The 26,790-nt window shown below is 48.4% G+C and overlaps 1 long non-coding RNA gene across 2 annotated transcripts in view; it reads right to left on the minus strand.

Moving 5' to 3' along the window:
- Window positions 1-26,790, minus strand: part of LOC113604333 (uncharacterized) — a 61,510-nt gene continuing 34,720 nt past the window's right edge. The window contains exons 4-5 of one of the 2 annotated variants that reach the window (XR_008293891.1): window positions 22,852-23,177; window positions 1-4,620 (exon numbers count right to left, since the gene is read on the minus strand). This is a non-coding gene — a long non-coding RNA (uncharacterized LOC113604333). Of the gene's footprint in view, window positions 4,621-22,851; window positions 23,178-26,790 lie in introns of those variants that run through there. The other variant, XR_008293892.1, reaches the window with a different exon arrangement.

Consider the following 26,790-nt stretch of genomic DNA (forward strand, 5'->3'; position numbering starts at 1 on the left):
TATTTTACTATTAACACGTTTTCACGGACGTTTCGCTGTGACCTTAGGAACTGGGGACAGAAGGCAGGGAGGGGTAGGGGCGTGGGAGGCTGCACGGTCAGGATTCCCTCCGGGGCTGGCTAGTAGGGTCGCCAAGCAGCAGCTCCGTGCCCAAGCAGGGGCCTTAGATGGCAGCTCCTGGGCTGAGGGATGGAGATGATGGGGTTCAGGAGCCCTAGACAGAGTAAGAGGGATGGCCACAGCGTCCCAGCCAGAAATGAGGCCACAAAATCCTTGGGGCTGGGGACCAGAGGCCTCCGCAGGAGCAGAGGGTAGGGGAGATACAGGGCGCTCACTGTGGCCAAGGTGTCACCTAATGGCTAAGATTGCCAGGTCTGGACATGGCAGCCTGGTTGTGAAAGCAAGTGGAAGGGTATCAAGGAAGTCTCTGACCTGGCCAGTGCAATGGGCCATTCACACCATGTTAAAGTTACCCAAGATGAAGGCAGTTCTTTAGGTGAGAAAGGGTAAGCCAGGGCCCAGAGCAACGGCTGAGAAAGGGGGGAACAGCATGCAGGAACCTCAGAGGCTGGGTGGGGTTGTTCAAGGGCACAGAAGCTATGGTCTCTGGGAGTACTGGGGGTCTGGAGAATGAGTGTCAATGCTCAGGGGGTATGGGGAAGCTTAGCAGGAGGGGTCAGGTTCCAGGCAGAAGATGGAAGGAGAGGTTGTACATGTGTTGGTGGGAGATGGCCCGTGTTTTCCAGGGTGGGAGGAATGCAGATGGGGGCAGGTGAGGTGATATAAGACTTCTCAGGTTGGCTGGACAGGATAGGGTGACCAAGGGTACGAGGGCTGGACAGGCCCCAAGGCCTCACGTGGGGCCCTGGACAGAGACAGGGCAACAGAGACGTCATTCATGCCCCAGGCCTCAGCTGCTGCTTCAAAGGACCTATCTCCTATTAAGAACCCCCTGCACCACGATATATCCTTAGAGGGAGCCAGTCATGGGCTCTCAGTGCACGCCAAGGAGCTGCACACGTGCAAACACTTCCTGAAGCATTAAGTGCTTTAAAAGGCCCTCTGCCTGGCATGTCAACCCCATTAGAGGGAACATTTATCACAATGGAGGCACAAGTAGGTTGTTTGATGGTAATTGCTTTCCTAACCCATAGAGAAAATGCATCACAAACCCACCACAATTAAGTAAAATGGTCACATTCCTCTTTTTTGATTTAGAGCTATTTAGAAATATTAGCAACTGACTTTGTTTCCAGTTGTTGTTGTTTTTCTCAACTGAAACTTTTTTCTTTTGAATCCCATAAAATATTCTAAGTGCTCCAGGAGAGGGGAATGAAAGGGTGTTTGCATTTCCAGCTGGCAGCCAGCCATTGCTCAAATAATACCCTCAATATGTAACCTGGGAGCTTAACATCCTCAAATATTTATAATTACACAAAAATGGCCCTAAGAAATGTTCAGCTTACTCACAGCTGGATAATTGTTGGCATCCAACGTTCACAGACTCAGAGCTGCTTCTGAAATTTCAGTGGTGTCCCTCTGCCACTCAAAGCATGCACAGTACGTGGAGTCTGTGGGCAGATCCCCAGTGGGGCAGAGAGATGGCACATAGAGGCCCTAGCTCTCCCTGGCACGTTGCAGCCTCCTCTCCTGCTAGGCCCGAGTTCCCTTCTCCTTCTCCAGAGCGTGAGAAAATGCAAACGGCACCCAGCCTCCTGGTCATGAGGAAGAGCCAGTGTGTTGTACAAACACACATACAAAGGTGGACTCAATCATTCCCAACAAATCCCTCAGTCACTCGTGGATGAAGTCCCATATCTGGTGGTGTCCCATGGAGTCTCAGATGCTTCCCATAAAAGGGTGCTGTGGTCAGATGAGCATGGGACCGGCTGCAAATCCCAACCTATGCCCCTTTGGAGAGGTACAATGCATATCCTCTACTAATACATTTTCCCTTTCCCGTGGTCTCTCCTGCTGCTCCCTGTGCTCCATGCACATTTCCAGAAGAACATCAAGAAAAGTATTTTCCCTGCATAATTATCCGCCTCCTCCCCACCCACCTACACACATCTCCTGCTTTGAAGTGGCAGCTGCTCTGATTTCTTTAGGTGGACTGCACTCTGCATTTACTAGTCAGGTGGAGTTAAACTGCAGCAGCTGCCAGCCAAGGCTGGGGGCGAGGGACCCTGGCACCAGCCCTCCCCTCACCCCACCTGCCTAGACTTTTCTATCCATATTCAGGTCTCCTTCCCACTTCTCCTGAGCTGGGGACACAAGGCTGTTGGTCCTTGGATGGGTCACTAACCAGTGCCTGCCCCTCCTTCCCCAAACCCAGACTGCCTTTCAAGGTCAAGAAACCAGATTTGAAATTCCTCTTCGGTGAGATCAGCGAGTATGCTTTCAGCTGCAGGACACAGATGACCCAATCCAAACTAAATCACACAATAAAGAGAGTGGATTGGCTCACATAGCCTCAGAGTCCAGAGGTGGCCGAGGTGCCAGCCGAGGTTCAGGCAGGGTGCTGACTCCACTGCTCTGGGATTCTCTCAGGCCTGCCTAGCTCTGGCTATGGGCTTCATCCCTAGCTGAGCCACACTCAAGGCTGTAAAGAAGTCAAAGCTGTTCCAAACCCATGTCCACACTCTGACCACACAGAAGAGTCTGTGGGTCTTTCTCCCCATGATCAAGAAACCATCTTCCCAAGGACCCATCAAAAGTCCCTCCGGTCCAGTTGATCCAGATTGGGTCTGGTGTCTACCCATTGGCCAATTGCTGAGGCCAGGTGGATGGGACATGCTGATTGGTTTCACTCTATCAAGACCTGCCTGTGTAGCTGGAGGAGGGTGGGAAGTCTAGAGGCTGCATGGGGGAAAGATGAACATTCAAATAAAGTGTGTAATATGTCATCAAAGGGAATAAGAAATGGATGCCAGAAGGCCCACAGTGGTGAACATCCACTTCCCTGGGTAACTTGTAATAAAGTCCCCTCAGCTTATCTCTCTGAGAAGCAAAGAATCGATCTCTTTCTCTGTGCACTTCAATAAAGAGCTTTCCAAACAAGGTCCTGCCTTGTGGTCCCAGCATCTAGAACACTGGCTGGCCCATCTGGTGCTCCACCAGTTAAGAGTGGAAGGAAAGGATCAAAGACAGGAAGAAAAAGGAAAGCCAACTTCCCATTTGCTTGTTGCACGTGGCTCTGGGGCTCTGGGGCTCTGGGTGAGTCGATGGACTGAGACAGCCCTGGGATCAACGGTGCCGGCTGGTTGCAGTCTAGGACCCAGAGTGACACATGCCCTCCTCCAAAGACCTCGCTTCTGAGACAGCCAGGAGAAGGAAGAGCTTTTGCCAACAGCACTATGTGACCTGTCACGTAAGTATCCACTACCTGAGCTGCAGGGATAATTCAATGAAATTCTGGAAGCACTTAGGGAACATCTACCTATGCCAAGCCCAAGAATGGGCACTGTAGAGCTCACAAGTGGACAAGGCACAGCTAGTCCATGCCCTGTGGGTGTGTAGCTTCGTGGATATGGGTCACAACAAAGCCAGGACAAAAACAATGGGAACTCCATCACCAAAGGTCGAAGGAGCCCCCTCTGCATCACCTTAGACCTCTCTCTCAACAGCAGGAATGAGCCCCTCGGTGCTCTCACACAGCTACTGGGTGTTCTAGATACTCCTTTTATAAACATAGATTAGTAACAAACCATTCCAACCTTCATGTTTCCATCTTAGTTGTGAAGGCTTAGAGGAAAGAGTGCCTCCCCAATTTTCTTTATGAAGAAGTTGGTACCTTGGACACAATGTCCAGTTTCTTTGAAAACTCTTCTTAGTAAGAAGAATAATGTTTTTTTCTTCAGCAAAATAGTCTCTTCCTCCAAGTTTTTGAAAACCATCTTAATCTCTATGCCCAGTTCCAGAGTGGATGGGTGTTCAATGTCAAGAGCTAACAGATGCCCCAGGTCAGGTGTTAGGGCAGCAAGATGGGATCCTGTGGCTTCCTAAAACCAGATCCCATTTTCCCAGAAACAGGGGTGCCTGCCTGGCTCAGTCGGAAGAGTATGTGACTCTTGATCTTGGGATCAGGAGTTTCAGCCGCACACTGGGTGTAGAGATAACTAAAAAAATAAGTAACAAACTTAAAAAAATAAAAACACACAAATAGAAGTCACATGGCACTATGTAATATATGAGACGCAATGGGGACTTTTCAGAATCTGCTTATGTTTTGTAGTGTGCTTTGGTTGAGAAATTTTTGAGTATGCTTGCAGTTTTGGTTGAAACTACTTGGTGGCCCTTCCCCAGCTGACTCCACTGAGGTTCCCTGAAGCCCTTGGGTCTAAAGAGGGGCACTCTTGGGGTCGGGACCCATGATTTTCAGTGAGAGTCCATGTCGGTCACGCCTCGAGGGCATTTCTTCTCCTTACTGAGCTGTTCCAATTCAATCACCAGACTGAAAGGTATTCATTTACTTTCCAAGTGTTTTTTGGGTATTACCAGGTTTAAAGTCCTGTTCTAGGTACTGGGTCTGAAACTCTGGGCAGCCTGTTCCTTAGGACAGTCACACTGAAAAGGATCTCCATGTTCTCTCCCACTTTTCTCGGCCCTTGAGGAGGTGTGCTGCAAAGACGAATGTGAGAATCAGGACATGGCCATGCGGTGACTCCCAACTTATCAACAGTATTAGTTTCATATTGCTGCTATAACAAATCAACACAAACTTAGGGGTCAAAACAAATGTATTCTCTTATGGGTCTGGAAGTCATAAGTCCAAAATCAGTTTCACTGGGTTCAAGTCAAGGTGTCGGCAGGGCTAGTTCTTTTAGAGCCTCTGAGGGAAGAATCCTTGCTTTCTTGGCTTCTGATGGCCACCTGTATTCCTTGGCTTGTGGCCCCTTCCTTGGCTTCAAAGCACATCACTCCAACCTCTGCTTCTGTCATTACATCACCTTTCCAACTTCCTTCTTTGACCTTTCCTCCCTCTTCTAAAGATACTTGTGATTATTTTTAGGGCCCACCCAGATAACCCAGGATAATCTCCCCATCTCAAGATCCTTAACTTAAATACATTTCAAAATCCCCTTTGCCATATAAGCTAACGTTCACAGGTTCTGGGGAAGGCCATTATTCATCCCACTGTACCAGCCTAGAACAAAGCTGGGTGAAATTTCTCTCTTATGCCTCACATCAGAGCATAAACTCCTGCCAGTATCTGGCTGGGTTTTACACCCTATCCAAGCAACCCCCCCCCCCACCCTGAAAATCTAAGATTTTCCTGGGGACTTAGAGATTTTCCTGTCAGCTTTTTGGCTATGAGGTTGCCTCTGTGGCCTGGGACCCTGAGATGGCCACTTAGCTGAGCATTGCTGGCCTCCCTGGCTACTCCTAAGGCCCCACTCTGGCTTCAGGAAGGGTTTCTTCTTCTTTTTTTTTTTTTTAAACTTTTTTTTCAATGTTTATTTGTTTTTTGAGAGACAGAGCTTGAGTAGGGAAGGGGCAGAGAGAGAGGGAGAGACAGAATTCAAAGCAGGCTCCAGGCTCAGCTGTCAGCACAGAGCTCAATGCGGGGCTCGAACCCACGAACCGCGAGATCATGACCTGGGCCAAAGTCAGATGCCCAACAGACTGAGCCACCCAGGTGCCCTGGGTTTCTTCTTCTTAGAGCCAAGAGATCTGTCCTAACAAACCTCGTTGCCAGATGTCAGCTCTTCTAAAGTCATTCGCCTCAGAAATGACTTGTCTTTGGCCACTGCCAGGGCCTCCACTGTAATCACCTGTCAGTGCTGCCACCGACCCTTCTAGCCAACAGCAGCTGCCTGGTGGGACCTCTATTATCTGTTCCCCTGCTCTTTCCTGCCTCAATGTGAGCACTTGGTCCCCATGCTGGAACCACCAGACATCTCCATGTAGGGTGACCAACTGTCCCACTGGCCTGGGACTGAGGAATTTCCTGGGATGCAGGACTTTCATTGTTAAAACTGGGATGGTCCCAGGCAAACCGGGATGATTAATCCCCATCTCCATGTCTCAGAATCCAGAGGCCTCTCAAGCAGCCCCAGAGAGAAAAGAAGGCTCTCTGTCATCCAGTATTAGGACTAGTTTCATTCCTGGCCTCAAAATTAATCATTTCCAGGATAGTTACCTAAGCCAATTAGTCTTTTCATGGGCAACTGCCCCTCATCCTCCAGGACCCAACTAGACAATCAAATAATCTGAGAGGGGTCCAAATCCCAAAGTCTGGGGGCTCTGTCCAACCTGGGCATTACCCTCCTCGTTAGAGCTAAAATAAAACAGCCTTCCTTATCAACTGAACATTTTGCAGGCAACTCAACAGGATGTATGCAGAGGCCCCAAACAGTGAATGGCTGGGAATGACAAAGTAAAGCATATCTATTATTGAATATCTTCTGTGAGTCCAGTACTAAACTAGGGTATGCAGGGGAGGTTGATAACCTAGGACTTAGGCCCTCAAGAACTCATAAACCCCAGATCTTGGGGGATCCCAGTTATTTCCTATTGGCTTGACTTGAAATCTGGATATTGGGGTGGGTCCGACAAAGAGGGGTTGAAACCTAGATTCCAATTGCTCCAGGAGAAGAGGCAACCCTTTGCATCCCTTCAAGGAAAAGGCTTTCCTGGGGAAAATCTCATTTCTTGATGGCACACTCATTCCTGGGGCTGATGCTAACCTCAAGAAACACAGGAACATCAATTATCTTGTCATTTCCCCCCAACACGTAGGTCAAGGTTTCCTGTGAGCCAAATCAGCCCTAGCTGTAGGTAAAACGTCACCATCAATGTGCAAATGAAACTTCCAATTCAGACTTCTCCTGGGGCAGATTGTGTTGCTAGAACATGCGTGGGCTTTGCTCAACGTCAAGCAGACAAATGCATACCTGGTGCTATCTATATTCAAGGCTGCCTTACCAGGCACTGGGAGGGCATCCCTGAATAAATCTCGTAGGCTTTAGTGAGAAGAATCCCCAGCGACTCTCAAGTTCATCTCCTTTATTTGAAGGGTGAACAAACTGAGGCCCCAGAAAATAGGGAGGGATGCCCAGGAAGCCATTAGAGCAGGAGGGGGACAGAAAGGTGAACTGAGTCCTGGACTCCAGATTCCCCAGGCAACATTCCTATCAGATCGATTAATTAGGCAGGGTGCCTGGGTGGCTTATTCAGCTAAGTGCCTGCCTTCAGCTCAGGTCATGATCTCATGGTTCATGGGTTTGAGACTCGCATCGGCTCCACAGTCACAAAGTGGAGCCTGTTTGGGATTCTCTCTCCCTCTCCCTCTCTGCGCCTCCCCCACTTGAACTTTTTCTCTCTGTCTCTCAAAAATAAATAAATAAACTTAAAAAGGGGGAGAGATGGGGAGCCTGGGTGGCGCAGTCGGTTAAGCGTCCAACTTCAGCCAGGTCACGATCTCGCGGTCCATGAGTTCAAGCCCCGCGTCGGGCTCTGGGCTAATGGCTCAGAGCCTGGAGCCTGTTTCCGATTCTGTGTCTCCCTCTCTCTCTGCCCCTCCCCCGTTCATGCTCTGTCTCTCTCTGTCCCAAAAATAAATAAACATTGAAAAAAAAAATTAAAAAAAAAAAAGGGGGGAGAGAGAGAGAGAGAGATGGGGGACCTGGGTGGCTCAGTATGTTAAGCCTAGGACTCTTGATTTTGGCTCAGGTCATGATTTCACAGTTTGTGAGTTTGAGCCCTGCATTGGGCTCTGTGCTGACAGTGTGGAGCCTGCTTAGGTTTCTCTCTCTCCCTCTTTCTCTGCCCTTACCCTACTTGCACTCTGTCTCCCTCTCAAAATAAATAAATAAACTTTAAAAAATATTTTTAAAAATCGATTAATTAGGGAATATACCAATAGTATCAGCTGACTGCAATGGAACCTGGATGAACTGCTTGCACTGGGCTAGTTGCTTTCTGGGCATTATGTCATTTACTAGGGGGCCCAATTGTCCTAGTTTGTCAAGCACTGAGGGGTTTCTCTGGAAGCAACACTTCCAGTGTGAAAATGGGAAAGTCCCAAACAGCGACGAGTTGGTTACCCTACATTTAATCCTCTTAGAAACTCATGAGGGAGCCACTGTGGCTGCTTCCATTTTACAGATAAGAAAGTTGAGGTTTAGAGATGCTATGTGACTTCAGGTCTCACAGTCCGTAGGTAATAGAAGCAGCACTGAGACTCAGGAAATTCAACTCCAGAGCCCACCAGTTTAACCACTAAATTATAACTTCCTGAAAGATGGGGAATCTTGCAAATTTTGGCCTTTGACCATATATATTTGGGAGACGTTTTTTCTGGAAAGAGACTCTAAGGCACTCTTTAGGACCCCATATAGGCTGAAGAGAAGAGAAGGTATAGGGTGGTGCAACAAAGTGTCCTGCACTGGGTTTACTTCCCTCTTACTCTGAAGATAAGAAAGTGCCAGCCATGAGATCAGGACTCAGGCACACTCCAGGATAGCATACAGAGGGTGGGAGCTAAGCAATGCCGGACCAGGTACTGAGGAGTTGTGAAATCACCTTCCCTGGAAGTGTTTACAAAGGGGAGAGTCCCTGTTCAGCTGCTGTGACTCAAGCTTGACCTCCACAAGGTTCTGGGGATGTGATCCCTTGAGGAACCCAATTTGAAAAGGCAGAAAACAGCTCTAAGCTTGACCAGCTCAGCAAGGCCACTTCCTCTGCTGCCTGCTTTGGTCAGCAACTAGCAGGGGGTTAGGGACTCCACTAGGAAGGGCTTTCCTCATACACACATATATACATACTCCACTGGTTCATACACACCATATACACTAATACTCACTGGGTATTGAAGTACTGTGCTAAGTACTTTATGTGAGAGAACTCATTCATTTCTCACCATAGCCTTATGAGATACATACTTTATTATAGCTGAGGTCACCCACATGATAAGAATTGGCCCTGGGCTTTGAACCCAAGCAGCCTGAGCCAATCACCCCTCTATCAAACACTTGGCTGTGTGCTTCTTCAGCCACTGCAGTCTCTGTGGCCTGGTTGACTATGCCTGCTCCCCTCCTGTGGGGCTCCAATGAGCACTCTGAATGTTATTCCCCCCACTTGGTGCTTACCCTGTCTATGGAGCCCATCTGTGGGCACTACAATCATCAGCATGGTGACAGAAGTTAACATACCTGCATTAAGGATGGAAAGTGAAAGGAGAGAGAGAATGAGGCCTCCTTATGACCCACCTTTGTGTCACCCACTCCTCAGGATGAACTTAGAGAAGGCAGAACTGAGGGGCTCACAGCTACTCAGCCCTGCAGAGAATCAGGGGGTTTTCATCTGCAGGAAATGAAGGAAAAGTCTAGCCCTGGAAAGGGAGGGCTCTCAGCCCACACCTTTCCACATCCCTGGTCCTTCCTCCCTATTTTGGCCGGGGAGCCACTAATCCACACAGCATCCAAATAAGCATCCTACAAGCTAATGGCTCTTCCCCAGTCCCAGATACCCCCCTGAGCTCCAGACTAGCACATCCAGGCTACCATGCAGAGTTGTATAGTTTGTTTGGGGCACGAGGGTGCATGGCCAAGGGGACTGATGGAGCTGAGGTCCAGCTGTGCTCTGCTCACCAAGCCACTGCCCCGGTAGGAGGCTACATTTGCCTGGAGGAAAGGATGTCCTTTTCTCATTTGCACAAAGGCACCATATGCATCCATGGAAGCTTTGCATTTATCTATCTGGCTCCTGGACAGCTCTACTTAATATCTAACAAGCATTTCAAACACTGCATGACCCCTGATTTCTAGTCCTCTCAGTCTGCTCCACCCCAGACTTCCCCCTCTCAACGAGTAGCATCTGTGTTTACCCAGTTACTCAATCCAAAAACACTGGACTCTTCCCCTTTCATTGCCCCTCACATCTAAACCAGCAGCCTGTCTGTCAGCTCCACCACCATCCCAGCCAGCTCCCCTGTCTTCCACAGCTCCCATCCCAGGGAAAATAGCATAGTCTTTTGCCTGGACTATTACAGTAGACACCTATCATGTCCCTCCACTGCTGCACAATCCCTCTGGGGGATTCTCCACATTTTTATAGTGCTAACATCCAAACTTCTCACCGTGGTTTATAGGTGCCTAGGCTCCACACTCAACCCTAAACCACCAGCAGGCAGGACCTGGCCTGGGGTCATCATAAAGGAATCCTGCCCAAGAGAGCATCCTTCCAGGTGAGGAGGCAGTGAAAGAGGCTGTGGTGGGCCACAAGCAGCCACTTGAGGAGGTGAACACCATGCCAGAGAACTGTTTGGGGGTTCCTAGTGGGACAGGAGGAGAAGGATCTTTGAGGAACCCACGAAAGTGCCCAGCTGGGAAAGATCCAGAAGTTATACATGTGCCACGGAGAGCGCCAGAATGTCAGATCCAAGATTCAGTGAAAAGAAGCCCTTTGGGGCCTCGTGCTCCTCTCCCCACCTCACTCTCCCACCTTAGTCCATCCCCAAAGACATGGACAACATAGCAGCTAGCAAATGGAGATAAGCTGGAGCAGGAAAGAAATTAGAGGCACAGTGTAACCTGCTATCCCCACTTCAGGCTTCCCATGTTGCAGAAGGGAGAGGTCTGAATAGGGTATATATTTGGTTATGTAATGGTGGCTGGAAAAGATTTTGTGTCTACCTGAGTTTTTCTAATAGAGAGAGTTGACGGAGAGGGGGTTTTCAGAAGCCAAATCCAGCTCATTCCATAATTTGCCAGCATGAAAGTTGGAGACAGAAAGTGCAAGGCATGTCCAGGAGACAAGTCACTCCATGCAACTTGTGGGATATGGAATATGCTGGGGGCATTTGGGAGAGTAGTGATGAGTAGCTGGCAGGGACAGATCACATTGGTCTCATGGGTTTGGTCAAGTAATCTGAACCTTACCCTGAGGACAGAGGGAAGCCATGGCTGGTTGTAGGCAGAGAGGGCCATGATCTGATTCATGTGTGCCAAAGTTCATTCTGAGTGTGGAGAATGGACTGAGGGTCAGAAGAGAGGTCTGAAGAGGCCTGAACAAGGACAAAGATGGTGGGGCTGGCAAATGGCAGTGGACTGGTGAGAAATTAAGGAAGTGAAACTGGGAGGGCATGCTATATTGGTCCTAGGGTCCCCTGCTACCCCAATGAGTCACTGATGCCTGTGGGACGAGCCCAGTAGCTACTGCATGCCAGGCCTCAGGCTGGGTATTTCCATTTGTTCTCTCACCCAATCTTCAAATGACCCTTGAGGTAGAAATCATCATTCCTACATGGCCAGTGAGAAGCCCAGTGACTTGTTGGAGGCCACACATCTGGGTAGTGAAGCAGCCCGGACTGGAATCCAAATCTGTCCCAAGGCAGGGGCAATGGCCTACACAATCCTGAGTCTGTTGACAGATATACCTGCTGACAGCTGGGAGCAGCACCTCACATGAAGGACATCGGGTGTGTCGATACAGGCAGCCAGGTACACCCTCGCCGGGGCACTGAGAGGAAAAGCCAAAGTCCCAGAGAGTCACTGAGGGTCCTGACCAACATGGCAGGCACCAGACATGGTGCACACTGAGAAGAACAATGAGGACAAAGGTTGTGGAGCAAAACTGAGAACTTGGCCAAGGTCCCTTCCTAAGCAGAGGAACTTGGGCTGAGAAGTTACAGGGAGAGAAGGGCTCAAATCCTACACAAGCTTATTGCCCTAACCAGGTGGAGCTATGCAGCTGGCAGCCTGCCCTGGCCTCACTGCCAGCCTGAAGACCAAGGTCCTTCCTTTCCTGCCCCTTATGAGAGGAGAGGGTCACAGGTGACTGACTGTCCTGTCATCTACTCACAAAGGGTCAGAGCAGGGTCAGGTCGGGGCTGGGCCATAGGGGACTGCCCAAGTGTCAGGCACATTTCTAAGTGATTTACACTAAACTCATTTAACCATTTCAGTGGCCGTTGGTATAAGTTACTGTCATCATCCCCATTTTATAAACAGGTAAGTAGAGGAACAAAGAAGTTCAATAATTTCCCAAAGTTATACAATATCTGGTAACTGGCCAAGCTGGGGCTTGAACCAAGGTGACCTGGCTCAAGTATAATATCTGTGGGCTTAGAGCTACTCACTACTCCCACACCCCTCCTCAGCTCTCCCCTGCCTGCATCCCTTCCCCAGCTTTCTCACAAAATGGTCCCAAATCCTTTTGCTTGAAGACCTAGGTACAGACCAGGGCTGAGTGACCTTGACCCAGCCACGCCCTCTGACTCAGACATGACCCTGGCTATCCAGTCAACCCCTAGCATCTGCCTTGCCCTGCTCAAGTGCCTCAGGCAGGAGCCTATGGATGAACCTTCCCTGTCCATTTGGTCTGAGGGGAGTCAGCCAGACCTTTGGGGTGGAGAATGGGCATCCCGCAGGCATGCTGACCCACAGTAGGTCAGCTGGGGACCTGGGATCTAAGCCTACTGGTGTCCTTCCCACCACAGCCTTGCCATGTGCACAGACCACAGACCACAGAGACACCGAGGCCTTTGTTCCGCCCAGCTTAAAATAAGTCAGGCCTTGCTCCATAGTGAGAACTGCCAGGCCACCCTCCTAAAATGGACTCATGAGCCAGGGAGATCTGTGGCTGCAACTTTGTGACCCACCGTGACCATGTTAACTCCTGCCTCTCCATGGGGGGCTGCAGGACAGCCCCCATTCCAGACAGGACCACGCTTCCCATCCTGGCCTGGTCACTCTGGGCTCCCCTGCTTTCTGGGAGAGTGGTCACAGCAGAAAAGTGGGAAGGGGGAGCAGTTCTGTGGATCACAAAAGGCATGGGGACAGGAGTCCTGGGCACCTAGGGCAAGCCAGAATTGGGCCTCAACCTTTCCTGCTCTTGCTGCTAAGCTGCCTTTTATCATCTCCAAGGGGACTGTGCATTCCAGCCACCAGGAAGCTGAGCCAGCCTTTAATCCCATTTTAAGGTAAAGCAGGTGAGACCTGGAGGCGTAGGACCTACCCAAGGGCAAAGCCAGGATTCAAGCTCCAGTCTGTTCCTACAGCACCCTGCCTCATGAGCACCCCATAACCACGCCCAGGAAAGGTCTTGTCTTGTTCTGATGCCTCAGGACACCCCAGACATGCCACCAAGTCAGTGAACATAAAGCCTGCCATCTCCCCTGGCAGGTTTTTCTAACCACAAAACTGTAATTTTCCCTTCCATTTATTTTTCTACTCATCCACATGAAGAAGACATAAAGAAAACATAATAAAAGAGTACCCAAATTAGAGATGCATCAAAATGGCAGAGAAGTTTAACTATAAATAGGAGAAAACTGGCCTCTCTTGGGATGGTCTAATTAGACAGAGGCCTGTACCCTCTCATTAAGCAGCCTCACTGTCCTACCTTGGACCCTCAGAGTCCAAGCCGCTTGGTGGGGTGTGAGGCAGTCAGTAGGGCTAGGGAGGCACTTCCTGGGTGACCTATATAGACAAGTTTTTGGGGAGGGAGCCTCAGCATCCATCTAATGTGGGTGGCATTCCCTCAGCTAGGGTGGGAGGTCAAGGGCAGGCAGGAGGTCAGGTTGTGGACAGGGGTCACCTTGGCTTGGGCAAGATGACTGGTGCCCTCCCAGTACATATTCTTCTCCCCCCGCAAGTACATATTCTTAAATAAGAACCATGGATGTTCAAGGAGAATCAGAAAAAGCAAGTTTAGCACCATTGACAGCTGACCTTCCTTGGGTATTTACTGAATGCCAGGTCCAGCACTGCCAATAAACGATCTCATCTATTTCTCCCGACAACCCTGTGCAGTAGTATTATGATGTCCCTTATTTTACAGATGATGCACAGAGAGGTTAAGCAACTTTCCCAGGGCCACACAGCAGGTAAAAGGTGGAGATAGGGTTTGAACCCAGGAAGCCATCTCCAGTGCCTGTAGATCTAACCATGATACTACACTGCTCCCCTGAGAAGGCTGTGGAAGAGACTTATATCAGCCCTGAGGGGGTCTCTGGCAAGGGGCCATTGGGCTCTGGCCTCAGTTGCATCTGGTTTGATAGGCCCTGGATAAGGAAAGAGATAAATAATACGCTGGCAATGTCTGAGTACATCAGGAAGCCAGTAGGGAGAGTGGAAGGGAGGGGCTGCTGACATGGAGGATGATGTTCAGGATCTTCAGAGCTACCCAGCAGGAGTGACAAGTTGCATCCATCAGGTTGTAACATTCCTGGGGGAAATGTGAAGAGCAAGGATTAATCCCCAGAAACAAAATCTAATTTGGGGCAAGGCTGTGCCAGGTCTTTTTGTTGTTGTTAACAGGTTTGTTTTTGTTTATTTTTTGTTTATTTTTAATTTTTAAAAATTAAACTCAGTGCCCAACTTGGGGCTCAAACTCATGACCTCAAGATTAAGATTTGCATGCTGCTCTAATAACTGAGCCAGCCAGGCACCCCATGTGCCAGGTCTTAACAGGTACTCATTGAAGGGGTCAGTTAGAGAGGTCCACATACTAGAGGCTGGCCCAGGGTCACAAGCCCCAAGGTCAGCAGGCATTGGGGGCTATGAGTCTCCTGGGTTGAGGGAGGTAACCTGGGCTGCAGATCTTTAAGTTCATAGACCTCCAGGGTCTTTAAAGTCAAGGATCACCAGCCCCAGAGCTGAGAGCATCTAGGGCCATAGATACTGGCTCCCAGCCCATGCCTCCATCTACCTCCGCTGCTTTGGCCAGAGAACCATCCCAGAGGTTACAAACGAGTTCACAGAATCCAAGGCAACAAGGCTCTGCCAGGTGGGGATGGTTCTGCATGGCATCAAGATGTCTAGCATAAACAGGCTGGTGTGAGGTGCTCTCTTGTGAGGGGCCCAAAGGATGATGTGGTCTGACAGGAATTATCTTGAGGGACAGTGCCAAAACAAAGGAGGAAAGAGGCTATGCCACGCAGAGTCCTGCTGGGGGAGGGTGTTTAAGGGGACCAAGAAGGAGCCATCAGGCAGTAAAGACCCAAGCTAAGGCAAATAGGATGGTTCCATGCCCCCAGGCTGCTATGGGCAGAGGGCAGAACCAGTCCCCCCACTCAGGGACTGGGTAATACAGAAAGTATGGCCATCTGGGAAGATGTCAGGAGCTCTCAACAAAGTCCTGAGATTTGTAAAAAAGGAAACACTCTACCTTTCTTTAGGCTTGGAGTGAAAATCACCTGTGGGGTACTGTGGGGGAATCTACCTGGTTTCCTTCCTCAGATCTGCAAATCAGATGTCTTTGTCCATCAGGAGCCTGGCCACAGTGCTCAGGGCAGGGAGGAGGATGCCCTGAAGCCCCAGACTGGCCCAGACCACTCGGACCCCAGGAGCGGCCTAGAAAGCAAGACAAGGGAGCAGGAGAGAGAGCTTCAGCCTGGCCTGGACACTGGGGGCCCAGCCTTTCCAGGGAGCTAAGTCAGTGATAAGAAGGCTGGCTTCTTTCTCTTGAGTAATGTGCTGGTACTAATAAGGCCACTGCCGTATAGATTTACAGAACCTCTGATTTCACAATCACAGAGAGCCTCACAGTGAGTATTAATTAAGGCTCAGAACCCCTGGAGTCTGGAACAGATTCTCATTAACCTCATTCTGTAGAGGCTATGACTCCGCTTCCTTTTTAGAACCCCATGGATGTGGCAATAGCTCTAGCCCAGGGAGCCAGGCCAACAGGGTTCCCTCCTCATGTTAGTGGGTGGTGTGGTGGGGGAGGTTCTAAGGTTCCTGATGACTCTAAGAAACTCATGTCAGAGCACACAGACCTTGGCTTCTATTAGAGTAGCTGACACAGAAAGGATTTTCCTTCTTTTGGCTTTTTACGTTTTTTTAAAGCAGATTAATTGAGGTATAAACTCCATCCATTTAAAGCATTCAATTTAATGGCTTCTAGTATATTCGCAGAGTTGTGCATCCATGACCACAATGAATTTGAGAACATTTCATCATCACATTTCATCACCACAAAAAGAAACCCCGCACTCCTTACCCATGACCTCTCCTTTCCCTGGCATCCTCCTCAGCCCTAGGCAACCACTAATCTACTTTTTGTCTCTATAGATTTGCCTATTCTGGATTTCTTTTTAATGTTTATTTATTGGGCACCTGAGTGGCTCAGTTGGTTAAGTGTCTGACTTCAGCTCAAGTCATGATCTCGTGGTTTACAAGTTCAAGCCCTGCATTGGGCTCTCTGCTGCCAGTGCAGAGCCTGCTTGGGATCCTCTGTCCCCCTCTCTCTGCCCCTCCCTATGTTCTTTTGTGTCTGGCTTATTTTACTGCGCATACTGTTTTCAAAGTTCATTCTGGCTTGTATTTTTTTAAATTATGAAACATTTCAACCAAAAGTACAGAAAACAATATGCAACACACCCCTGTGATTTAAGTCCTAAATCTCAGATTTGTTAAATCTATTTGTTAGCCTTTTGCTATATTTGGTTTTTTTTTTTTTTTGGTTTTTTGTAATGCCTTCCCTAGAGCTAATTCAGTTCTGAAGTTAGTATTCATCTTTCTTGTTCATGTTTTTATATTTCTAAGTTTATAATCATACAATATATGGTACTATTTTGTGTCTTTAAAACATACTTAATGTACATGATAACTATAGTTAACACCGCCATATGATATATTTGAAAGTTTCTAAGAGAGTTGATTGTAAAAATTCTCATCACAAAGAAAAAATTTTTTTGGTATCTATATGAGAACTTATTGTGGTAATCATTTCACAATATATGTGAGTCCTGCTGTATACTTTAAACTTATACAGTACTGTTTGTCAATTATCTCAATAAAACTGAAAAGAATTAAAAAGTGTTTTTAAATGTAATTTGATATTTTTGAAGAATCTGCACATATAAATACAAGGTGTCCAACTACTAAACAAAAACTTCAATGGTGTCATATATTGTCTAGCTTGTCATCTGTTCTCCACTCCACATGGTATTTTTGAGATCAATCCATGTGGACATGTGCAGCTCCGGTTTGCTCATTTTTATTGCTGCTATACAGTGTTCCTGTGACTGTATACCCCACGTGCTGGGTTTATCCAGGGGGTTCCCACATTTGGATTCTTACCAGAGAAGCAAGCGTTACTCCTATCTGAGCTGGGCAGACGCAGATAGTTCCCAAGCAGAGAACCAGCCACCCAGCAATAAAACTGTGTACCTAAGTGAGCCCAGAGCCCCAACACTCTGCCTCAGCTCAGCTGCATGTTCAGAGCTGTGAGGGGCATGGCCTGGCCAGCTTGTGCAAGATCAGCACCTCAGAGAGAGAGCAAACCCTTCCTGGGTCCTTATGATTTGTTCCTCACCTTGGTCTCTCTTTTATGAGTTGCAGAATCCCTTGTGAGGGTGACAAAGCTAGGAATTCCTCTCCTCATGAAAATGTACCCACAGAGAACCTTCAAGCTCGCCTGCAGGCCCCCAGGGTTGGGCTCTCACCACATCTTCCTGCCAGTTTCTCTATACGACTTAGGGACCCGTGGGGCTTGAAGGCGTTAGAGAGGAGTAATTAGACATTGTGCACCTTGTGGAGGCATCAATAAATGCTTGCTGAATGAGCGAGCAAATGAGTGGATGGATGAGAAAACACTCAGAGCCCCTGGCACAGGGCCTAGTAGGTGCTCAGAAACAGTGGCTGTGATTAATGTATGCGTGTGTGTGTTTTAAATCAGGTTGAATGTAGTATTATTTATAGACCGTAAAATCCACCCTTTGTAGTGCACAGTTCTAGGAGTTTTGATAAATGCACGGTGGTATGATCACTACCACAACCAACACAGAAAATATTTCCATCAACGCAGAGGGTTCCCTGGTGCTCTTTTGTAGTCGAGCCTCTCTACCCCCACTCCCACCTCCACCCCTGGCAGTGCCTGATCTCTTTGCTGTCCCTGTAGGTTTGCTTTTTCCAAACTATAAGTGGAATAACATCATAGAGCCTTTTGAGTCTGGCTTCTTTCACTTAGCACAACACACTTGGGATTGATCCCTATTTTTACTCATATCATATCATACATTTGAAAGTTTGATTTCCTTTTTATTGCCAAGGAATATCCCACCGTATGGATGTACCACAGTTTGTTTATCTACTTGCCGGTTGAAGGACATGTGGGTTATTTCCAGTTTGGGGCAATTAGGAGTAAGTTCACTATAAATGTTTGTATACAGATTTTTGTATAAGGGCAAGTTCATTTCTCTTGGGTAAATACGTAGGATTGGGATTTCTGGGTCGTATGGTAAGAGAACGCTTAACTTTATAAGAAAATGCCAAAGTGTTTTCCAAAGTGGCTGCACCTTTTTGCATTTCCTCCAGCCATGTTTAAGAGTTCCAGTTGCTTTGCATCTTGACCAGGACTTGATATCATTTTTTTTTTTCTTTTGACCAATCTAATAGTTGTGTGGTGGTATCTCCTTGTGGCCTTAATGTGAACTTCCCTTATGAGGTTAAATTGATGTGTGTTATTGCTAGTTAATCCTGTAGTGTGTGGTCTGTGGCTGGCCAGGTCTTCAGGCCCAGACACTGCTTCCCTGGAGTGCTGGGAGAACCCAAGACACCATGAGGCCTTTTCAGGGGCAGATGACAGGTTCAGGGCTGTGCCAGGAGCCCTATTTTGCTCAAAATAAGTGGGTGCCTGCAGTCCCAGGATGCTGAGTTCCTCACCTGTGTGGGCTGGTTGGCTGGGTAATGACTTTGGCCAGGCTGTGACCACTGGTGCTGAGAATACCTCCAGCTACCCACAGTGGCCTTGCTCAGGCAGAGATGCACTTGTGGTACGAGAAGTAGGAGTAAAGGATGGGGCGGAGCTGCCCATGCCAAAGGCCCTATGGTTGCCTTCAGTGAGTGCCATTCCAAAACTGCCAGAAAGAGGTGCTGTCCCATTTAAAAAGTAGAGCTTATGGGTATGGGGGTGTGCGTGTCTGCTTCTGCACCCAAAATGGGTTTTCTAGTGACTCATGATCAGATTTGTCACTCTGCTCCACTGCCTGGCCCCTGCTATCAAGTCTCCAGGGAGACTGCATGTGGTAGGACCTCAGCCTTTGCCTCACCATCCAGAGAGACCCAGACCCAGGTGTCTGCCTTTCCTCTATTTTGCTATATATCCCACTGACCATGGCCACAACTAGTACTCCCAGTGAAGCGTCTGCCTGTCCCTATTGGCCTGGCCCTCTGACCAGGGCTCCCACTGTTCGTCTATCCCTGTTCCTCACCCCTGCTGGTACAGATTTCAGAGAGATGACTACCCCCTCAGGCCTTCTTTCTTGGGAGCTCTCTACTCCAGGCCCCTGCTTGGCTGTAGATGAGCTGGCTGTGTCTTGCTCTCCTCCTACCTTCCTTCCCTGGATGCCTCCTCCATCAGCTCCCTGCCCTATCTGAGACTGGTACAGATGGGAACAGATAAAGGCAGGAAGTCTGCGAGGCCTGGTGCAGCAGGTTAGGAAGAGGACTGAGCTGGGCCAGGGGGCAGGGAAGGTTTGGAAGAAGGAGGAAAGGATGGGCAAAGAGCCAGGAGTAAGAGCATTGCTGGGAATATAAGGGCATGAGGGGAGAGGGAAAGGTTAGTATCTGTCCACATCTGAAGGATCTGAGGTTTAACTCTGGAAGTGCTCAGTGACCATCAAGAAGCCAGGGTCGGAAGCTCATCCAGCCTGCTCCTTTCCCCCACCATGCCCCAATCCAGATACGCTAGAGCCCTGGGTCATCCTCCCCCCACCCATGCTTGTGGGTGCAAGGCCTGGGAGCTGAGGGACCTCTGTGTGGCCACCTGCTCCTCCCTTTCCATCACTCATGCAGCAAGCAGCCAGAGGCATTTCCTCTCTCTTGAAAAGGCAGGGCATGGAGGATAAAGAGAAAAGCCCAGAAGAAGGAGGTGGAGGTGACTCATGCCACTTGAACTATACACCCCACATCTGCAGCTCCCAGGTGGCACTAGGAGGCCTGGGGGAGTGTTTGTGGCACAAATATAGCACAAAGATCACGGCCTCTCGTCTCAGACCATGGCCCACCCAGTCCTTCCGCATTCCTCCCCATTCACCTGAGACAGCTGCCCCAGGTAGGCCTCCTGGCAGAGCCATGGAGATTTACAGGTTGCCCCTCTGCTCCAAAGTGTCTGAGTCACTGGCAGGAATCCATGCCCTGGGTCCAGGGATGCCCAGCCTGTACCATCTGGCCTGGGGCCAAACACCTCATCACCAGGCCTCCTTCCCAGGGTTTCTCAGGCTGGCATCACCGTTCGGTGCCTGGCTCTGGCTTTTACCATCAAATCCAGGCGAGTACCCTGGACTGAGAATAACAACAACCGGGCTACCTCCTCTGTGTGCCAGGCACCACCCAGCTCATCATAAGCCTTATCTTCTAGCACTGGGCCTCTGCCGTCCCCTCCCCACCCTTGGGCTCCTCACCTCCATTGTCTGTACCTGGACCACTTTCCCCCCTCCTGCTGCTATTATTGCTGCAATATAGCCTGGCGGACAGGAAGGCCACATTCACCAACTAGGCATGACCAGGCAGGCTCTCTTCTCTAAAAGGTTCAACAGACAAGGGCAGGAGGGCCCTGTTGGCGGTGCCACAGGGCAGGGAACAGGGCCAAGGCTGTTCCGAGTCCATGACCACTGGGTGCCTCCTGTACAGCAGCCCAGAACACCAAGTACTGAGGTCCCCCAGACCCCCTCAGAGTCCAAGTGGACAAGCTTGGCCATTTCTGCTGCTCGGCCTCAGCTGCTCTTCCACCTTCTCAGGGCTTCTATTTCCTCTCACAGCAAAGGGTTGAGGGGAAGCCACTCGGTGCTCTCCCAGCTCTGAAACACTAAGACTGAAATTCCAGGTGATTCAAAAGGTTTGTGAGCACCCCCCAGGCCAGAAGCAGCTGACCACACAATCATGTTCCTCATGACCAAATCAAAACCCTGAACCTAGGCTGAGAGCTAATGCCCGGGCCCCAGATTTAGAAATATAGCAATTCACTCACTTTCAACACTTGGCATCAACTCCCAACAAGTTGCAGCCTGAGCAGAAGCAGGAGTGAACATCTATGATCTGTCTTTTCAAACCTGGTACCTCAACCCTCTTGGGGCCCAGATTGAAAATGAGGGAATGCAGACATAGATGTCAACTTGCAGACCATGAGATCAGAGCCCAGATCAGCTCAGACAGGTGGAGTGATTCTCTCTTGTGGTCGCCCAGGGGAGGGGGCACAGGGGATTGGAACCAAGGATGCTAGGCTTTTCCTACATGTCAGCAGTGCTCTTTCCTCCACATCATGCAAGTCCAGTGGCCTGTGCCCACAGCCCCTCCATCCTTCCCCCTCTGCCCCTGCACACTATTTTGGGGATGAACTCTGGTCATGGTGAATGCCATTCTGCGGTCCCCTGTGGATGGAGCTTTCGCGAAGCCATTAAAAACCACAGAAAAGCAGGGCACCTGGGTGTCTCAGTCAGCTGAGCATCTGACTCTTGATTTTGACTCAGGGCATGATCCCACAGTTGTGGGATTGAGCTCCACATCATGCTCTGTGTTGACAGCATGGGGCCTGCTTAGGATTCTCTCTCTCTTTCTCTCCCTCTGCCCTTCTCCCACTTGCATGCTCTCTCTCTCTCTCTCTCTCAAAATAAATAAATAAACATTAAAAAAAAAAACAACAGAAATGTGTCTGGACAGTGCTGTATTCACTGTGCTTAACCAGACAAAGATCACATGACATTGACACTCAGCGATCCCGGCTGTGACCCAACTCCTTAACAGGCATCAAACTGAGACCTTTGACCTTCCTACCAGGATCTGGCTTGTCTTGCCCTCCCCTCCTACCCCCAAGGATGGGGTTTTCATGAGAAACTGAGGTCTTTCCTTCCTAGAGGTTTAAAGCTTTGGTTCCAGGGACTCCTTCACTAATTTAGGAATCTAGGACAAGAAGGGACTGCAGTGCCCTTGTTTCCCAGGTGACTAACTGAGCCTCCAGGAGTCAGTCTATGCTGACAGCTGTCAGCCATGAGTCAGTGACATCCTGCTGGACCAGGAGGACACCTGAAGTCCCCATCTTCACCTCACTGAAGGATGGCTGCTCAGGCAGGAGGTGATGGAAACATGTGTGGAGAGATGTATGTCTTGGCTCACTCCTGAGCCACACAGCCATCACGCTATCCTTCCAAACATCCCTCTGCTTATTTATTATTCATGCAGTCCGTGGTTGGTGGGAACTGGGAGACAGCAATGTCACTAAAGTCATGAGAGAAGAGAGCTAACAGCCGTGAGGTGGTGTTGACTCTTCTCTTTCTCAACCACACATTGGTCCCAAGTTCCTTGTCCTCCCACCGCCACTGCCTACTCAGATCTTCCCTTACCTCTTCCTAATGACCTCCCTACCTGAGGTCTGCCACACTCAAATCCATCCTCCACACTGGCTGCCAGGGCCCCTTTCTAAAACGTAAGCCTGATATAATCACCAGGTTATGCCCCTTCCATAAAATCCATCCAAAAGTCTGGCAGAGACTGGAAGATTTCACAACCTGACCCCAACTTGCCTGAGTCATCTCTGCTTCCAAAGAGGCACTAATGAATGTGAATGAATGAACAGCACACTCAAAACTCTGGCAGGGCTCACACCCTACAGACATTAGCATCCAAAAAAGCCAGGCCCCAGCAGTGGCCAGAAGGACACAGACTTGGTCTTGCTCTCTACTCTTTGATACTGCTCCACAGCTCATATCTGTGGGGAATGTACCTAGATTAGCAACCTTCACCTGGGAGGTCTGCAGAGCTCTGGAACCCTCAGTTTTATGGCTCTTCCTAGAACAGTGTGGCTGGGATGCCACCTCCCTAGAACAGGGCTCTGACCCAGAGACCATGGCCACTCCCACAAGTGGTTGGGGCCCCAATCCAACATAAGCTAAAATCATTTATTTACACAAAAATTCATTTCTGTAGAATTTGGGCTTTAATCTGTGGGCTTGTGGCCTCTTTGGGTCCAGAGGGATTTTCTCAAGTTCTGAGCCAGAGGTGTCCTTAGTTCATTATCCTCAGGTGCCACTCAATTCCCCCAGCTCCTGGGGCAGTATCAATGACAAATAAGCCTCTCGAAATGATGCCAAGTCTTATCATCTTCAGGAAGGATTTTCAGGATGCCCTTCTTACCTTTCCTGGTCCCAAGGAGTACATGTCTCAGGGCTTCAGTTGTAGTCACTAGCTGGGCAAATCCAAAGGAGACTCAGTCCTGAAGGTTCATCCTGCAGTCTGTAGGCAGTCAGAAAAAGATATGTATGGGAATATAAAACACAGTTTGGCAATTTCTTTAAAAGTTAAACATGGGGCACCTGGGTGGCTCAGTTGGTTGAGCGCTGACTTCAGCTCAGATCATGATCTCACAGTTCTGTGGGTTTGAGCCCCACAATGGGCTCTGTGCGGACACCTCGGAGCCTGGACCCTGCTTCAGATTCTTTGTCTCCCTCTCTGCCCCTCCCCTGCTCACGCTCTGTCTCTGTCTCTCAAAAATAAATAAACATTTTTTAAAAATTTAAGTAAAATAAAAGTTAAACATATATCTGTCATGGGAATACAAGCTGGTGCAGCCACTCTGGAAAACAGTATGGAGATTCCTCAAAAAACTAAAAATAGAACTACCCTACGACCCAGCAATTGCACTACTAGGTATTTATCCAAGGGATGCAGGTGTGCTGTTTCGAAGGGACACATGCACCCCAATGTTTATAGCAGCATTATCAACAATAGCCAAAGTATGGAAAGAGCCCAAATGTCCATCAATGGATGAATGGATAAAGAAAATGTGGTTACATATATACAATGGAGTATTACTCGGCAATCAAAAAGAATGAAATCTTGCTATTTGCAACTACATGGATGGAACTAGAGGGTATTATGCTAAGTGAAATTAGTCAGAGAAAGACAAATATCATATGAATTCACTCATATGAGAACTTTAAGAGACAAAACAGATGAACATAAGGGAAGGGAAACAAAAATAATATAAAAACAGGGTGGGGGACAAAACAGAAGAGACTCTTAAATATGGAGAACAAAGAGAGGGTTACTGGAGGGGTTGTGGGAGGGGGGATGGGCTAAATGGGTAAGGGGCACTGAGGAATCTACTCCTGAAATCATTGTTGCACTATATTCTAACTAATTTGGATGTAAATTTAAAAAATAAAATGAAATAAAATAAAATAAAATAAAATAAAATAAAATAAAATAAAATAAAATAAAATAAAATAAATAAATGTGTGCATGTGCATGCACACACACACAACATGGAGGTTTTCAAAGGTAGAAGTACTCAGGTAGAAAAATGAAAGAAAAATATGAAAAAAAAACCCATACATCTGTCATATGACATGACCATTTCATTCCTAGAGATTTACCCAAGAGAAATAAAAGCACATATTCACACAAACACTTGTACACAAATATCCATAGCAACTTAATTTGTAGTAGCCTGAAAGTGGAAACAACCCAAATGTCCATTGATAGGTAAAGAGATAGCCAAATTGTTGTATCATTCATGCAATAGAATACTACTTAGCAATGAAAATAAATTAACTGTTAATATACACAATATGGATGAATCTCAAAACAATTATGCTGACTGATAAGAAGAACAAATAAAAATATTACATACTAGATGAGTTCATTTATGTAAATTTCAGACAATGCCAACTAATCTACAGTGATAGGGCAACAGATGGGTGGTTGACTACAGATAGTGGGGATGGGAGGGAGGGATGACAAAGGGACATGAGGAAACTTTTGGGAGTGATGGATATACTCATTATGTTGATTGTGGTTATGGTATTACAGGTGGACACATGTGTTAAAACTCACCATATTGTATACTTGAAGTATGTTCAGTTTATATATATAATATATAACTTAATAAAGTTTATATACATTAATTATAACAATAAAGCTATTTAAAAAGAAGAAGAGGAAAGGGCAGAGTCTCCCTGTATCCCCATTGTGGTCTTCTGTTGCCCTCAGGATATAAGGAGCACCCAGCTCAGTCTGCAAGTCCTTTCTAGCAGCCTGGTCACCCTTTCCAGACTCATCTCTTGTATCTCTCTTGTGTGGCAATGAATCAGTTGTGGCTCCCTGAATGTACCATGCTATTCTACACTTGTGCGCGCTGTGCCCTCTGCCAGCAGGGCTGTCTCCTGCCTCAACCACCCAGAAAACTCCTACTCCATTGTCAAGGCCCTGCTCAGTAGTGCCCTCTCCACAGAAGCCTTCCCAGCCCTAGCAGGTCACTGTGAACAGCAACTTCCTCTGTACTCCACAGTCCAAGTACACAATTTGCTGTTAGCATCCGTTCATCCCAGCAGACTATGGGCTCCTTGAGGCTAGCGACAGCATCACATACATCCCTGTCTTGTCTGTGCCAGGCCCATGGGCATCCGTGAGGCTTTATTCAGTGAATTTAATATGCCCAGGAAAGTGGGGTGGGTCAGCATGGGGTGGGGCATGAGAGATTCAGAAGAACAGGAGCTAAGAGGTGGGAAGAACCAGGAAGAGCAGAAGGCACAGCCTCCAAGGAGAGGCAGACTGCTTCCCTAGAAAGAGAAGAGATTATACTATTAGGACTCAGCCAGAGCCTCAGGTGGGTGGGGTTGGGTAAGGTGGGCCCCCTTATTCCCCACACAAGGAGCTGAGGACTCTGCTCCAAGGCTCATCAGGAAATTCCAACAACTGTTTGTTTGCCTGCATTCCCCAGGCCTGGTGAAAAATGGCATCAGAGACTCCATCTGCAGCTAACAGCTCCAAGGGGTGGAATGGGCGGCAGGCCCCTCAGTGACTCCTGGATACAGTAAGAGAGAGAAACACTGCAAAAGGAACCCCATGAGCCCTGATGACTTGAGTAACTGCCCAGCAGTCCTGGCCACCTCTTCCTCCATGTGTTCGGGGGTCCTACGCAGCCTTCTGACTGGATGACTGTGTGGGGGCAACCCTTTCTCCATTTAGCCCTGCAGCCTTGGCATTCCCATTCAGCTGTAACCTATTAGGAGCTGGGCTACACAGGTGGAAGAGAACTCCCATTCTTCCTGATCAATCAGGGAACAGTGCCAGGGCCTAGTACAGTCAGCCCAGAGGAAATCAGTCTTCGGGATCAAATCTGGGAGAATAAATACCCAGCAATGATGGGTATTTCCACAAGCATCTAGATTGGTAACTAGAGACATATGTATGTGCTAGGGGCTGAAAGTCCCTGCACCACTGGAGCATACTCAGGAGGAGGGACAGCCAAGAGCCAGAGGCACTGCCCCGGGGTAACAAGCCTGGGCCCAAGTCAGAAATGCATCATTTGTCCAATGATCATCAAACTATTTTCTGATGCCACAGGCAGATAATCATAAGTGAAATTCTTCTTTCAAAATACAAGTGATACCACCGGGGCCGATCCCATTATTTACTCTTGAGCAGAACCAGCCATGACCTTGTTGCTCTTGGGTCCCATCCCAGCTGGTTAAGTAAGTGGCTTCCCACCAAAAGGCTCATTAAAGGTCAGCCTCTCTTAGAAGGTATCTTGTGGCACCTCTCTTGGAGATGGGCCTTCTAATGTCACATTGTTTGAAAATTTGTCAAGCTGGCATCCCAAAGTGAGATCCTACAAACTCATTCTTAAGCCCACACACTCTAGCTTAGAAAAGTTGCTAAGACTCTCGGCACCTCAGCATCTTCGATGGCAAAGCATCTGTAATTCACTTCTTTTCTTTCAATCCACAAATGTTCTTAGGTTCCTGCTGCATGTGGAGCACTGTGCTAGGTATCTCAAAGAAGAGAGATGAATACCTTACCAGATAGAGGCTTGCAGCCAGCACTCAGACACTCACTGACCCTC

The sequence above is a fragment of the Acinonyx jubatus genome, chromosome E2, assembly GCF_027475565.1.
Source record: "Acinonyx jubatus isolate Ajub_Pintada_27869175 chromosome E2, VMU_Ajub_asm_v1.0, whole genome shotgun sequence".
In the NCBI taxonomy this organism is placed as follows: Eukaryota; Metazoa; Chordata; class Mammalia; order Carnivora; family Felidae; genus Acinonyx; species Acinonyx jubatus.